The sequence below is a fragment of the Lithobates pipiens genome, unplaced genomic scaffold (genome assembly GCF_037356315.1).
Source record: "Lithobates pipiens isolate NorthernLeopardFrog02 unplaced genomic scaffold, aLitPip1_a1.2 Scaffold_13, whole genome shotgun sequence".
Taxonomy (NCBI): domain Eukaryota; kingdom Metazoa; phylum Chordata; class Amphibia; order Anura; family Ranidae; genus Lithobates; species Lithobates pipiens.
The window spans coordinates 261,858,438-261,872,515 of NW_027507718.1; the positions used below are offsets into that span (position 1 = coordinate 261,858,438).

The following is a 14,078-nucleotide window of genomic DNA, read 5'->3' on the forward strand; positions in this document are numbered from 1 at the left end:
TGCTACAGGACTCCATGGGTCCTGCTATAGGACTGCACCAAGACTTCATAGGTCCTGCTATTGGCCTGCTACAGGACTCCGTAGGTCCTGCTATTGGCCTGCTACAGGACTCCATAGGTCCTGCTTTAGGACTGCTACAGGACTCCATAGGTCCTGCTTTAGGACTGCTATAGGACTCCATATGTCCTGCTATAGGACTGCTATAGGACTCCATAGGTCCTGCTATAGGACTGCTACAGGACTCCATGGATCCTGCTATAGGATTTCTATAGGACTCTATAGGTCCCACTGTAGGACTCAATGAGTCCTGCTATATGACTCTATAGGACCCGCTATAGGACTTTATGGGTCCTGCTATAGGATTCTATAGGTGCTGCTATAGGACTGATATAGGACTCCATAGGTCCTGCTTTAGGACTGCTATAGGACTCCATTGGTCCTGCTTTAGGACTGCTATAGGACTACTTAGGTCCTGCTATAGGACTCCCTAGGTCATGCTAAAGGACTGCTACAGGACTCCATGGATCCTGCTATAGAACTCCATAGGTCCTGCTATAGGACTGCTACAGGAGTCCATAGGTCCTGCTATAGGACTGCTATAGGACTCTATAGGTCCCGCTGTAGGACTCCATAAGTCATGCTATATGACTCTAGAGGTCCCACTATAGGACTCTATGGGTCCTGCTATATGACTCCATGGGTCCTGCTATAGGACTCCATAGGTCCTACTATAGGACTCCATAGGTCCTGCTATAGGACTATATAGGCCCTGCTATAGGACTGCTATATGACTCCATAGGTTCTGCTATAGGACTGCTATAGAACTCCATAGGTCCTGCTATAGGACTCCATAGGTCCTGCTATAGGACTACTACAGGACTCCATAGGTTCTGCTATAAGACTGCTACAGGACTCCATAGGTCCTGCTATAGGACTGCTACAGGACTCCATGGATCCTGCTATAGGACTCCATAGGTCCTGCTATAGGACTGCTACAGAAGTCCATAGGTCCTGCTATAGATTGCTGTAGGGCTCTATAGGTCCCACTGTAGGACTCCATAAGTCATTCTATATGAATCTATTGGACCCGCTACAGGACTCCATGGATCCTGCTATATAACTCCATAGGTCCTGCTATAGGACTGCTACAGGAGTCCATAGGTCCTGCTATAGGACTGCTATAGGACTCTATATGCCCCACTGTAGAACTCCATAAGTCCTGCTATAGGACTCTATAGGTCCCGCTGTAGGACTCCATAAGTCCTGCTATAGGACTCTAGAGGTTCCGCTATAGGACTCTATGGGTCCTGCTATAGGACTCCATAGGTCCTGCTATATGACTCTGTAGGTCCTGCTATAGGACTCCATAGGTCCTGCTAGAGGACTCTATATGTCCTGCTATAGGACTCCATAGGTCCTGCTATAGGACTGCTATAGGACTCCATAGGTCCTGCTGTAGGACTCCATAGGTCCTGCTGTAGGACTGCTACAGGAGTCCATAGGTCCTGCTATAGATTGCTATAGTACTCTATAGGTCCCACTGTAGGACTCCATAAGTCCTGCTATATGACTCGATATGACCCGCTATAGGACTATATGGGTCCTGCTATATGACTCTATAGGTTCTGCTATAGGACTGCTATATGACTCCATATGTCCTGCTATAGGACTCCATAGGTCCTGCTTTAGGACTGCTATAGGACTCCTTAGGTCCTGGTATAGGACTGCTATAGGACTCCCTAGGTCCTGCTATAGGACTGCTACAGGACTCCATGGATCCTGCTATAGAACTCCATAGGTCCTTCTATAGGACTGCTACAGGAGTCCATAGGTCCTGCTAAAGGATTGCTATATGTCTCTATAGGTCCCGCTGTAGGACTCCACAAGTCCTGCTATAGGACTCTATAAGTCCCGCTGTAGGACTCCATAAGTCTTGCTATAGGACTCTAGAGGTCCCGCTATAGGACTCTATGGGTCCTGCTATAGGACTCTATATGTCCTGCTATAGGACTCTATGGGTCCTGCTATAGGACTCCATAGGTCCTGCTCTAGGACTACTAAAGGACTCCATAGGTCCTAGATGAACTTAAAGTATACAGAGCGCTCAGTGTGGCTTTCAAAAGTGAATATACAGTATTTGTTTATTTCGAAAAACAGTAACAATATAAATAAATGATAATTCTATGGTATGTCAGATTGTCTGAGGAGAAACTGCCCCAGCTACAGAGAGAGTGAGCTGAGGGGCCATTCCAACATGGGACCCCATGATTTCTGGAGCTCTCTACAGAGTTTGATAACACAGCTAGAATGACACAATGCAAGCAAAGGGGAGACAATTGGGTAAGAAGTGTCGTGTATGCTGTACATGCCGATAAGAAACCCCCCTTCTCCTTACACAGGGTAGTAGGTTACATGAGCGCATAGAGCTATGTGTAGGAGCCGCTGTGCTGTACACGGCTGTGTGTGACTGGGAGAGGAGGAAGACAGATCCTCAATCACTAGTGGGAGCTGCAGAGGAAAGAAGCAGACACGGAGACACAGCACAGGCTGGAGGACGGACAGAGGCTGCCTGGAGGTGCACGCCACGAGCGTACAACTTGCTGCTTCTACAGGTAAGTGCACGCTTGCTTCAGGGAATCTGCACAGCAGTCCTATAGTACGAGTCTGTGACCGGCACCTCAGTGTGCAGTATGAGTAGACAACCGGTACCTACGCTCTAGTATAATTGTGTGACCAGAACCTCAGTCCTATAGTATTATTCTGTGACCAGAACCTCAGTCCTATAGTATTATTCTGTGACCAGAACCTCAGTCCTATAGTATTATTCTGTGACCAGAACCTCAGTCCTATAGTATTATTCTGTGACCAGTTCCTCAGTCCTATAGTATTATTCTGTGACCAGTACCTCAGTCCTATAATATTATTCTGTGACCAGTACCTCAGTCCTATAGTATTATTCTGTGACCAGTACCTCAGTCCTATAGTATTATTCTGTGACCAGAACCTCAGTCCTATAGTATTATTCTGTGACAAGTACCTCCGTTCTATGGCATTATTCTGTGACCAGAACCTTGTTCATATAGTATTATTCTGTGACTAGAACCTCAGTCCTATAGTATTATTCTGTGACAGAACCTCAGTCCTATAGTATTATTCTATGACTGGTACCTCAGTCCTATAGTATTATTCTGTGACCAGTACCTCAGTCCTATAGTATTATTCTGTGACCAGTACCTTAGTGTGATAGTATTAGTCTGTGACCAGTACCTCATTCTTATAATATTATTCTGTGACCAGTACCTCGGTCCTATAGTATTAGTCTGTGGCCAGTACCTCAGTCTTGTAGTATTATTCTGTGACCAGAACCTAAGTCCTATAGTATTATTCTGTGACCAGAACCTCAGTCCTATAGTATTATTCTGTGACCAGTACCTCAGTTCTATGGCATTATTCTGTGACCAGAACCTTGTTCATATAATATTATTCTGTGACTAGAACCTCAGTCCTATAGTATTATTCTGTGACAGAACCTCAGTCCTATAGTATTATTATGTGACCGGTACCTCAGTCCTATAGTATTATTCTGTGACCAGAACCTCAGTCCTATAGTATTAGTCTGTTGCCAGTACCTCAGTCTTGTAGTATTATTCTGTGACCAGTACCTTAGTGTGATAGTATTAGTCTGTGGCCAGTACCTCAGTCCTATAGTATTATTCTGTGACCAGAACCTAAGTCCTATAGTATTATTCTGTGACCAGAACCTAAGTCCTATAGTATTATTCTGTAACCAGAACTTCAGTTCTCTAGTATTATTCTGTGACCAGAAACTCAGTTCTGTAGTATTATTCTGTGACCAGAACCTCAGTCCTATAATATTAGTTTGTGACCAGTACCTTAGTCCTATAGAATAAGTCTGTGGCCAGTACCTCGGTCTTAATATTATTATTATTTAAGGTACTTATATAGCGATGTCAATTTACGCAGCACTTTACGTATACATTGTACATTCACGTCTTAAAGTATTATTCTGTGACCAGTACCTCAGTCCTATGGTATCAGTCTGTGTCCAGTGCTTCAGTCTTGTAGTATTATTCTGTGACCAGTACCTCAGTCTTGTAGTATTAGTCTGTGACCAGTACACCAACCTTATAGAACTAATCTGAGACCAGTAGCTCAGTCCTATAGGATAAGTGGGTGATGGGCACAGCAGCCCCATAGCATCATTCTGACCAGCACAATAGCCTGTGTCCCTATAGCATGTGTCTATAACCAGTCCTGCCGCCCCATATGAGAGCCATACATCCAGCAGGCAGGAATGTCAGTCAGTAACAGAGCATAGCTATGCTCTAAGGTTAGAAGATTTGCTGTATGCAGATAACATTTCCCATAGAATAATGTGAGCTCTCCCTTGGCATGTCATGTTCAGAGGTTTGCTGTACATGCTGGAACTGATTGCCTTTCATTCAGTGTGACTGTGGATTTTTGCTGGGGTTGAAATGTGGTTAATTCTGATGTGTGGTACCATTTCATGTTGGGTACAATATGGTGTGCACATGCTTCCTTTAGCAGATAGTTATTGGTTCCCAGGCTCTGTGTCACTGAAATAGCAATTGTATTTGTGTTATGCCAGAACACTTTGACCAAAACACACGTCATGTGGACAGGTCCTTTGGCACATGGGTATGCTTCCATACTCCAGTGCTCTAACAGGATGTGCCATCCTGTTCTACTGCTATGATTTACTGTCATTACACTTGTATTAGGCACGTCAAACTTAGCAAAAAAGTTCATTTGTTAGCGCTCTGCAGGGAGGTTGTAGTACATGCATTTATAAGCTAGATCAGGGGATTCTTGTTTGAAACCATGTTAATGGAAGGAATAATATATTATGTATCAGATTATTTATGAGCTTTAAATGTATTGCACTAAATGCACTAACTGTAAAAAAGATGAGGTAAATAAATATCAAACATATCAAGTGAAGCCTTATAATTGAGCATGCCCGTAATGGCAGGACCCCAAATTTTCTACAAGCAACGCTTTAACTACTTCAGCCCCGGAAAGGTTTACCCACTTCTTGACCAGGCCATTTTTTTTGATACGCCACTGCGTCGTTTTAACTGACAATTGCGCGGTCGTGCGACAATTTACCCAAACAAAATTAATGTCCTTTTTTCCCCACAAATAGATCTTTCTTTTGGTGGTATTTGATCACCTCTGCGTTTTGTTTTTTTGCGCTATAAACAAAAAAAGGGCAAGAATTTTGAAAAATATCCAATATTTTTAACTTTTTGCTATATTAAATATCCAAAAAAAAAACAAAAAACAGAAACACATTTCTTCATCAGTTTAGGCCAATATGTATTCTACATATTTTTGGTAAAAAAAAATAAAATAAATCGCAATAAGCACATATAGATTGGTTTGCGCAAATGTTAGAGCGTCTACAATATAGGGGGATATAATTATGGCATTTTTATTATATATATATATATATATATATATATATATATATATATATATATATATATATATATATACATACACTTTTTTTTACTAATAATAGTGGTGATCTGCAATTTTTAGCGAGACTACAACATTGATTGGACAGATCGGACACTTTTGACAGAGCTAAAAATAGCCACTGATTACTGTATAAATATCAATGGCAAGGAAGGGGTTAACACTAGTGGGCTATCAAGGGGTTAAGTATTCCCTAGAGAAGTGTTAAAATCCTGACAGGCATTCTAATCCTTCTCAACTTTTTTCAAAAAAAGTTTTCCTGGTGTCTAAAGCTCTGCTTCTAACTTCAGGACTAGTGAATAGCATTTAAAAGGAAAGGTCAGGGGCTCTGGTAGTTCTCCTTTTTTTTCCCTTACTTCATGTATAAGTGAAATGAAGCAACTACAGTGGGGGAAATAATTAGTTGATCCCCTGCAGATTTTGTAAGTTTGCCCACTTACAAAGAAATTAAGTGATTATAATTTTTTTATCAAAGTTGTATTTTAACCACTTCCAGACCAGCCGCCGCAGTTTTACTGTGTCAGGTTGGCTCAGGTGGGCAAATCGACCTTACCTTAGGTCGTTTCGCCTTTTGGCCACTAGACGTGCTTGTGTGCCCGGGGCCAATGCGAGTGCCCGTCAGCTGCGATGACCGCCAGGCACTCGATATCGCTTGCGACAGAGCAAAAACCGGGATCTGAGTGTGTGTAAGCACACAAAGCCTGGTTCTTTCAGGGGGGTAGAGAGAGAGATTGTGTGTTCATACTAAGTATGCACACCGATCTCTCTCTCCTCTTAGACAAACTCATCCTCCCACAGTTAAAACACACACTAGTAAACACAGTTAACCCCTTGATCGCCCCCTAGTGTTGACCCCTTCCCTGCCAGTGACATTTATAAAGTAATCAGTGCATTTTTATAGCACTGATCGCTGTATAATTGTCAGTGGTCCCAAAAATGTGTCAAAAGTGTCCAATTTGTCCGCAATATTGCAGTCCCGATAAAAATTGCAGATCGCCACCATTACTAGTAAAAAAAAAAAAATAATAATAAAAATGCCATAAATGTATCCCCCATTTTGTAGACGCTATAACTTTTGCGCAAACCAATCAATATACGCTTATTGCAATTTTTTCTACCAAAAATATGTAGTAGAATACATATCGGCCTAAACTGAGGAAAAAAAAATTTGGTCTAAACAAAATGTGGGATGTTTATTATAGCAAAAAGTAAAAGACGTTGCCGCATTGAGGGGCTAACGTCCATGTATTGTAGAATCCTGAAAGAGACCCTTCTTCCAGTAGCCAGAACACTGAGGATGGGTCAGGGATGGGTCTTCCAGTATGACAATTACCCAAAATATACTGCCAAGGCAACAAAGGAGTGGCTCAAAAAGAAGTACATTAGGGTCATGGAGTGGCCTAGTCAGTCCCCAGATCTTAATCCTATAGAAGATTTATGGAGGGAGCTGAAACTTCAAGCTGCCAAGAGACAGCCAAGAAACCTTAAAGAGGAACTGCAGTCTGCTCATATAATTTGTAATAAAAACATCTTTGCCATTCTGAAGCTTCCCTCCAACCACTTTGCATATGATTTTATATATACTCTGATTCTGTACTTGCCAAATATGCTGCAGAAATCTCCCTCCACTAAGTCTGGCTGCAACCATTTTAACTGTGGGCAGCTGAAGCTGATGCCTGTTCACTTCCTGGATTTACACAGTCACACCTTCAGCAATGCAGCTCTCATTGGCCCTCTTATGACCCCCCCCCCCCCCCCCCCCCCACGATCGTGAGAGAGAGCTGTGCATGATGACATAAGCCTGGGCTTTTTACCAGACAAGAAACAGGAAGTGGGCTGTAAGGTATTTACTGACAGAAATAAAATGTTTTACTATCTGAAGTTAAAACAACAAGGGCAGAAGTTTTAATAGTTAGAAAGTTGAGAAAATGACTGAAGTTCCACTTTAAGGACTTAGAGAAGATAAGTAAAGAAGAGTGGACCAAAACCCCTCCTGAGATGTGTGCAAACCTAGTCACCAACTACAATACATGTCTTACCTCTGTACTTGCCAACAAGGGTTTCTTCACAAAGTACAAAGTCATGCTTTGCTTAGGGATTGAAATATTTATTTTATTATCTGAACCACAACTTAAAGCGGGAGTCCGCCGGGACTCCGCGTTTTTTTTTTTTTTTTAAAGCCAGCAGCTACAAATACTGCAGCTGCTGACTATTAAAATAGTGACACTTACCTGTCCAGTGCGCCCGCGATGTCGGCACCCGAAGCCGATCTCTAGATCGTCTCTCGGGTCCTGCCACCGCCATCTTGGGTATGGGAATCAGGAAATGGAGCCTTTCGGCTTCATTTCCCGGTTCCCTACTGCGCATGCGCGAGTCGCGCTGCGCAATAAGGACGGTCCCCGCTGCCTCTGGGATCTGTGTGTTTCCCAGCAGGCAGCGGGGCACTTGCGGAAAGGGGCGTAATCTACGCCCCTTTCCGCAGAGAGCTATCCCGGAAGTGGGTGCAGATACCTGTACTGTACAGGTATCTGCACCCCCCTCCCCCCTGAAAGGTGCCAATTGTGGCGCCGGAGGGGGGGAGGGTTCCGATGAGCGGAAGGTCCACTTTAGGGTGGACCTCCGCTTTAATTTATTAGTTTGTTTTATGTGTTTTTTTTTCTAAATTTTTTGTTGATATTCTGTCTCTATCATTTATAATGCACCTATGATAAACATTATGGATCCTTCATTTCTTTGTAAGTGGGCAAACTTACAAAATCTGCAGGGGATCAAAATTCCACACTGTGTAAGTCTGCCTGATGGTGATGATGGATGAAACATCTGCCTGGGTGTAGCCCTAAGAGCACTTTCACACCACACCGCCCATAGCGTCAGCGGTAAAACACCGCTATTTTTACAGCGTTATTAGAGCGTTTTTACAGCGTTTTTACAGCGTTTTTGGGGCGCTAGCGTTAAAATTACCGCACCGCTGTGGGCGTTTTTACAGCGTTTTACAAGCGTTTTACAAGCGTTGGGCGTCAAAGAGCCACCTCACCTCCCTACATCACTTCCTGTTTACTTCCTGGGATCTTGTGAGGTGACAGAGGATACAGAAAGAAGATGGAGTTCATGGAGCTGTTCTTGATGTTTGTGCTACTGTATTGGGAAAATATCCACCAACAGAGGCAGCAACGTCGGTATTGGGTTCATCCCATCCTACAAACACACAGCTCTATTGGGCAATTTGTCTTGCTATATGAGCACCTAAGAGTGCACCCAGACAAATTCCGAAACTATACTCGAATGAGCATTGGAACGTAAGTATCTATATCCTAATCCCGCTCCCACTGCTCCCAAATCTCCAACCATAATCCCACTCCCACTGGTCCCAAATCTAGAACCATAATCCCGCTCCCACTGGTCCCAAAACCCAAATCTAGAACCATAATCCCACTCCCACTGGTCCCAAAACCCAAATCTAGAACCATAATCCCACTCCCACTGGTCCCAAAACCCAAATCTAGAACCATAATCCCACTCCCACTGGTCCCAGAACCCTAATCTCCAACCCTAATCCCACTCCCACTGGTCCCAAATCCCTGGTCTCTTTCAACCTCCATCTTCTCTTAGCTCCTATCCACCTCTACAAACAGGATTCCCTGATTTCCCAGCATCCTACGCTTCAGTGAGATCATGTTACCTCCCCACAGCTAGTCCTGTTTCTGTGGATGCTATCTTTTTGTTTGCATGTTTATCTTTTGTTTGTGAGATCATGTAAAAACAAGCAGTTTATATAAAGTACATGCAGTGTCTTGTTTTACTTCAAATCTACATTTTTCTACGATTTCTTTGGCACTTTGATGGCTTGGAAATCATTGTGACCTTTCCACAATTTCAGTCCTGTTGTTGTAGATGCTCTCTTTCTACTTGCATGTTTACTTTTTTTTTAGATCATGTGACTTTTTCTACAGCTCAGGGCGGATTATAGGCGTTTTTAGGGCGTTTTTACAGCGCTTTCAATTCATTTCAATGGAGTGGAGCGTTTTTGAAGCGCTTTTTTTAACGCCCAAAAGCTGCTCCAAATATGCTGCTTGCAGGACTTTTCTCAACGCTCAGCCAGCGCAACGCCTTGGTGTGAAAGGGTCCATTGAGATGCATGGAGAGCGTTTTATGAGCGTTTTAATAGCGTTATTTTTAACGCTAAAACGCTGCAAAAACGCCCTGGTGTGAAAGGGGTCTAATTCTTGGGTTTGTTCTTGCTTTTAAGCTCTTTACCTGGCTAATTGTGTTGCTGTTTTTTATACCCTTTTCTGTTAGAAAGCAAAGGGAACCTAGAACCTGTCACCTCTGTCTTCCCTTCCATTTGTATATGCTTACTTTAGGTACTGTGAGCTGGTGTACTTTTCTGGCTAGTGGTGATGTTAGGCTGTTTGCATGATGTGTGGTCAGACCAGTTGACTCAGGTGTAGGTGCCATCTTGCTGTCATTTCTACCCTGTGATGGCCATAGGGGGTGCGTGTAGTTGCTGGGATGGCGTGTTTCTAGTCTGTCCTGACAAGTCTCTGCATAGTGTTCTGTTGGTTGGGGGAGTTGGCTGTTGTCCCATCAGTTCCCTGGGAGCAAACACTGCTTATACTAAGTAATTAGACACTCACCACTTTTACAAGTCCCCCACATGCCCACTAGGTATGGGACCTATGGTTTAGGCAAGAGCATTGTGCAAAAAATAAAATAAAATTCTGGCTACTTTTTTTTTTTAGCCCTGCCTGATCAAGCTTTAAGTAACCTAAGATCGTCAAAGCATTATAGTCAGCCTGCTGATGACAGCCCTTCACCCAGAGTATCTATGAGTTTGCTGTAGTAGCACCTTCTCACTCTCCCAGACTATTCTTGGATCTTTCTGTTTCTTAACCTCCTACCTTATGCTGCTTGCCAGAGTAAGCCATTGGGGGAAGGATCCTAGAAGTGGGTGGAGAAGTACGCAAGCAACCTTTCTTCTTGAAAGATTTGAGATGAGGCCCCTCCAAAAAAATAATATAGGCAGTTCAACCCGGGGGGCGGGGGGGGGGGGGGGGTAGAGTGTTGCTGGATGCACTCATTAGATCTCCATACACACCTACACATTCCCATCTTGCTATCCTTTCAAAGATTTACAGTTGGATAGATTCATTTAAACTTCCTGGAATCTCCTGTTTCAATTTCATCAGCATTATGGTTGTCCTCAAAGGGCCAGTTTTATCTTTAAAACTATTGTTATGTCCCTTCGAAATGGGGTCTCTCAGGGTGTTGCTAGCAATGCTGCCAGTATCCGCTTAGCAAGTTACACACAGGCTGGATACACTTCTTAACCAGGGAAGGGATTATTTCTCACTCAGAAAGGGATGTACATTCTTACATGGCGGAGCCGTAATACAACAGGTCACCCCCTAATTATCATGAGGCTGCTTCCAATCCCACACACACTCGTGATCGACTTCCTGGTACAACCCCTCCCCCAGCATGCATCAGGAGAAAGGGGTTAAGAGTCACAGTGATTCTGCACAAACATTACACCTCCTCTTTTTCCCAAAGAAAAAAAAAATAGAGAACAAATATTTAACACATAAAATACTGAACACATAAAGAACAAGGCAAGCAGGATCAATTCAGCAAGTAGTATCTCCAACTCAGTTCTGTGGCTTCCACAGCACTTCAGGAGCCATTTGTCTCCATTTCCTGACCCCCTATGTGTCCCATAAGATTTCAGTGCTTTGCCAAAAAGGAGTATGATGTCTTTGGCGAGCAGACTTACGAAGTGGCAAAGGACTGGAAGGGATAGAGTCGGTCAAAGGTTCTGGAGATGTCAGTGGGTGGCCAACAGACCAATCAATCTCTGCAACTCCAGGCACATGTCCGGACTCCTCAGGAATATGGTCACCAACCGTTTCAGGGGTTGCTTGTATACTTGTGGGATCATGCCAGACACCATGCCATATGTCACTAGTAGAGCCCTGAGTAGACTCTGATGGTTGGATAGAAAGAGAGGTCGGGTTTGTCTCTAGTGGTCGGCAAATGCACTTCCTCAATTGTGAAAGGTGTTGAACATAAAAGGCATTCTCCAGGTGAACAAGGTACATTCTTCTTCCAAGAGGTCCATCAATAATGTCAGGAAGCCATTGAGGCAAAACTCTGTAATTCCGAAACCATACAAGATCACCGGCACGGAATGCAGGATGACCTGGTGGAGGAGGTGTTGGTGACTGTTCCTGTGGACGGACTAAATCAAGTTTGGTGCGGCGATGCCTGCCAAACATAATAAAAGCAGGGGACAGCCCAGTAGTAGTGTGTTTTGTGTTTCGGTACATGGTCAAGAACTCTAGCAGCTTCTCCTCTGACATTCCGACCTGGTCTAGAGTGGACAGTAAGTGCTTCTTAAATGTCTGCACAAACTGTTCTGCCAGCCCATTTGAGGCTGGGTGATAAGGAGCTGTTTTGTAGTGTTGGATGCTCAAGCCAATGAGGAAGGATTGAAACTCATGAAATTTAACTTGAGTTCCATTGTCCGAGACTATGCCTGTTGGCAAGCCATATTGAGCAAAGAGCTTCCTTAAGACTAGAATGGTAGCAGCTGAGGTAATAGAAGGCATTTATAATACTCTGGCCATTTTGAATGTGCATCTACCACGATCAAATAAATGTTATCCTGGATTGGGCCACGGTCTGTTGGCCATGGCCAAGGTAGCAGGGTTCCTTTCTTTTGGGGTTGCTGAACTTGACAGCACCCAGGAAATTGAGCCACATAATCTTCAATTGCTGTATCCATTTATGGCCACGAAACATAGCTCCGGACTCGCTGCTTCATGCGTACCACACCAGGATGGCCCTCATGCAGTATCCTTAGTATGGTTGGTTGCAAATACTGAAGTATAACCACTCTATTGCCCCACTCTAGGCAACCAGCATTAGTCACAAGCTCACATTTTCTGGCAAAGTACGCATGAAATTCACCTGGGACTTTCTCTGGCCATCCAGGTGGACATGTAGGACCGTGGCCTGTGTACTTCCATTATGCGTGTGTCCCTAGGAGGGTGGTCTCCAATTGGCAATCTGGAAAATGCATCCGCATTGCCATGGGCCTCATGGGAGCGGTATCTGATGGAATAAGTATAAGCTCCGCAATACCTAATGGAGAAAATAAATCATTACACACCAAACCGCAGTCTTCGATCAGCCAACAAAAACCTCCTCCTGGTGCCCAAAGCCCGGTATAAATCCAAGGGGGATCGGAGATTCGCTGTCCAAGGGCCTCGGCTATGGAATGCTCTACCAATCAGCATCCGCCTGGAAGAAAATCACCTGGCTTTTAAGAAAAAACTCAAGACCTTCCTCTTTTAGCAGATGATCAAGGCTCGCCACAGCGCCTAGAGGCGATTCAGTTCGCATTGTGCGCTATACAAGTATTTCATTCATCCATTCATTCATTCAGCTCCCAAGAATAAAGCGTACCTTTGTAAGCGAGATGTGGTTGTTGTAGAAATTCCTTTCTGAGGGTTCAGTATTGACAACAGAAGTTTGTGGTCAGTGATAAGTGTGAACTCCCGACCATAGATGTATGTGTTACATTTTTTTGTGGCCCATACAATGGCCAAAGCTTCCTTGTCTATCTGGGAGTAGTTTTGTTCTGCTGAGGTTAAAGACCTGGAGGTAAAACAAATGGGGCGCTCTGTGCCATCTGGCATGACATGGGAAAGCACAGTACCCAGTCCATAAGGCGAGGTGTCACAAGCCAAGGTGACATGCTTCTTTAAATCATAGTGGACCAGAACTTGAGAGGACATAATTAGCTCTTTAGAAAGCTGAAAAGCTTCTTTACATTTGTCTGTCCATATCCATTTAGTGCTTGCATCCAATAAGCAAAGTAGGGGTAGACGGGTAGAGCTGGTGTGCTAGATTCAGCAAGAAACGGTGGTAGTAATTTAGGAGGCCAAGATAGGACCTGAGCTGTGTGACATTCTGGGGAGTAAGGGCACGGGTAAGGGCTTTAACCTTGTCTTCAGCATTGTGTAACTCATGACAGTCCACGGTGTGGGCACGAAATTCCAGTCGAGACTTAAGAGATTCGCATTTTGAAAGACTGACACGTAAACCATACCATTGGAGACTCTCTAGCACAGTTTCAACATTCTTTCTGTGTTCTTCATCAGTGGGTCCAGTAATGAGCATATCATCTAGTAGACATTGGGTGAAAGGTATGCCTGCCAGGACCTCATCCATGATCTGCTGCCAGATCACTGGGACTATGCTAAAAAACATGCGGCTATATTGGAATAATCCTTTATGGGTGTTAATGGTCAAAATATGGCGTGAATCTGGATGTACTTGCAGTTGCAGGTAAGCTTGCTTTAAGTCTACTTTTGTAAACCTTTGCCCCCCAGCCAGTGAGCCAAATTGATCTTCAAGTTGAGGCTATGGGTATTGATCCACAAGAAGTTGGTTATTCAGGGCAACCCTGAAATCCCCAAAAATTATTTTCTATTATTTTCTTGACAGGTACAATTGTTGATGTTGTTCAGCCAATAGATGGTCCAGCTCTGCTT

At 43.8% G+C, this 14,078-nt stretch overlaps 1 protein-coding gene across 2 annotated transcripts in view; it reads left to right on the forward strand.

The window, feature by feature from the left end:
* The first annotated feature begins 2,452 nt into the window (after positions 1 to 2,452).
* The window catches only part of BMPR1B (bone morphogenetic protein receptor type 1B), a 677,368-nt gene continuing 665,742 nt past the window's right edge, over positions 2,453 to 14,078 (forward strand). For both annotated transcript variants that reach the window (XM_077476573.1, XM_077476572.1), the window contains exon 1: positions 2,453 to 2,612. The gene's annotated coding sequence lies outside the window, so the exon portion shown is untranslated. The remainder of the gene's footprint in view (positions 2,613 to 14,078) is intronic.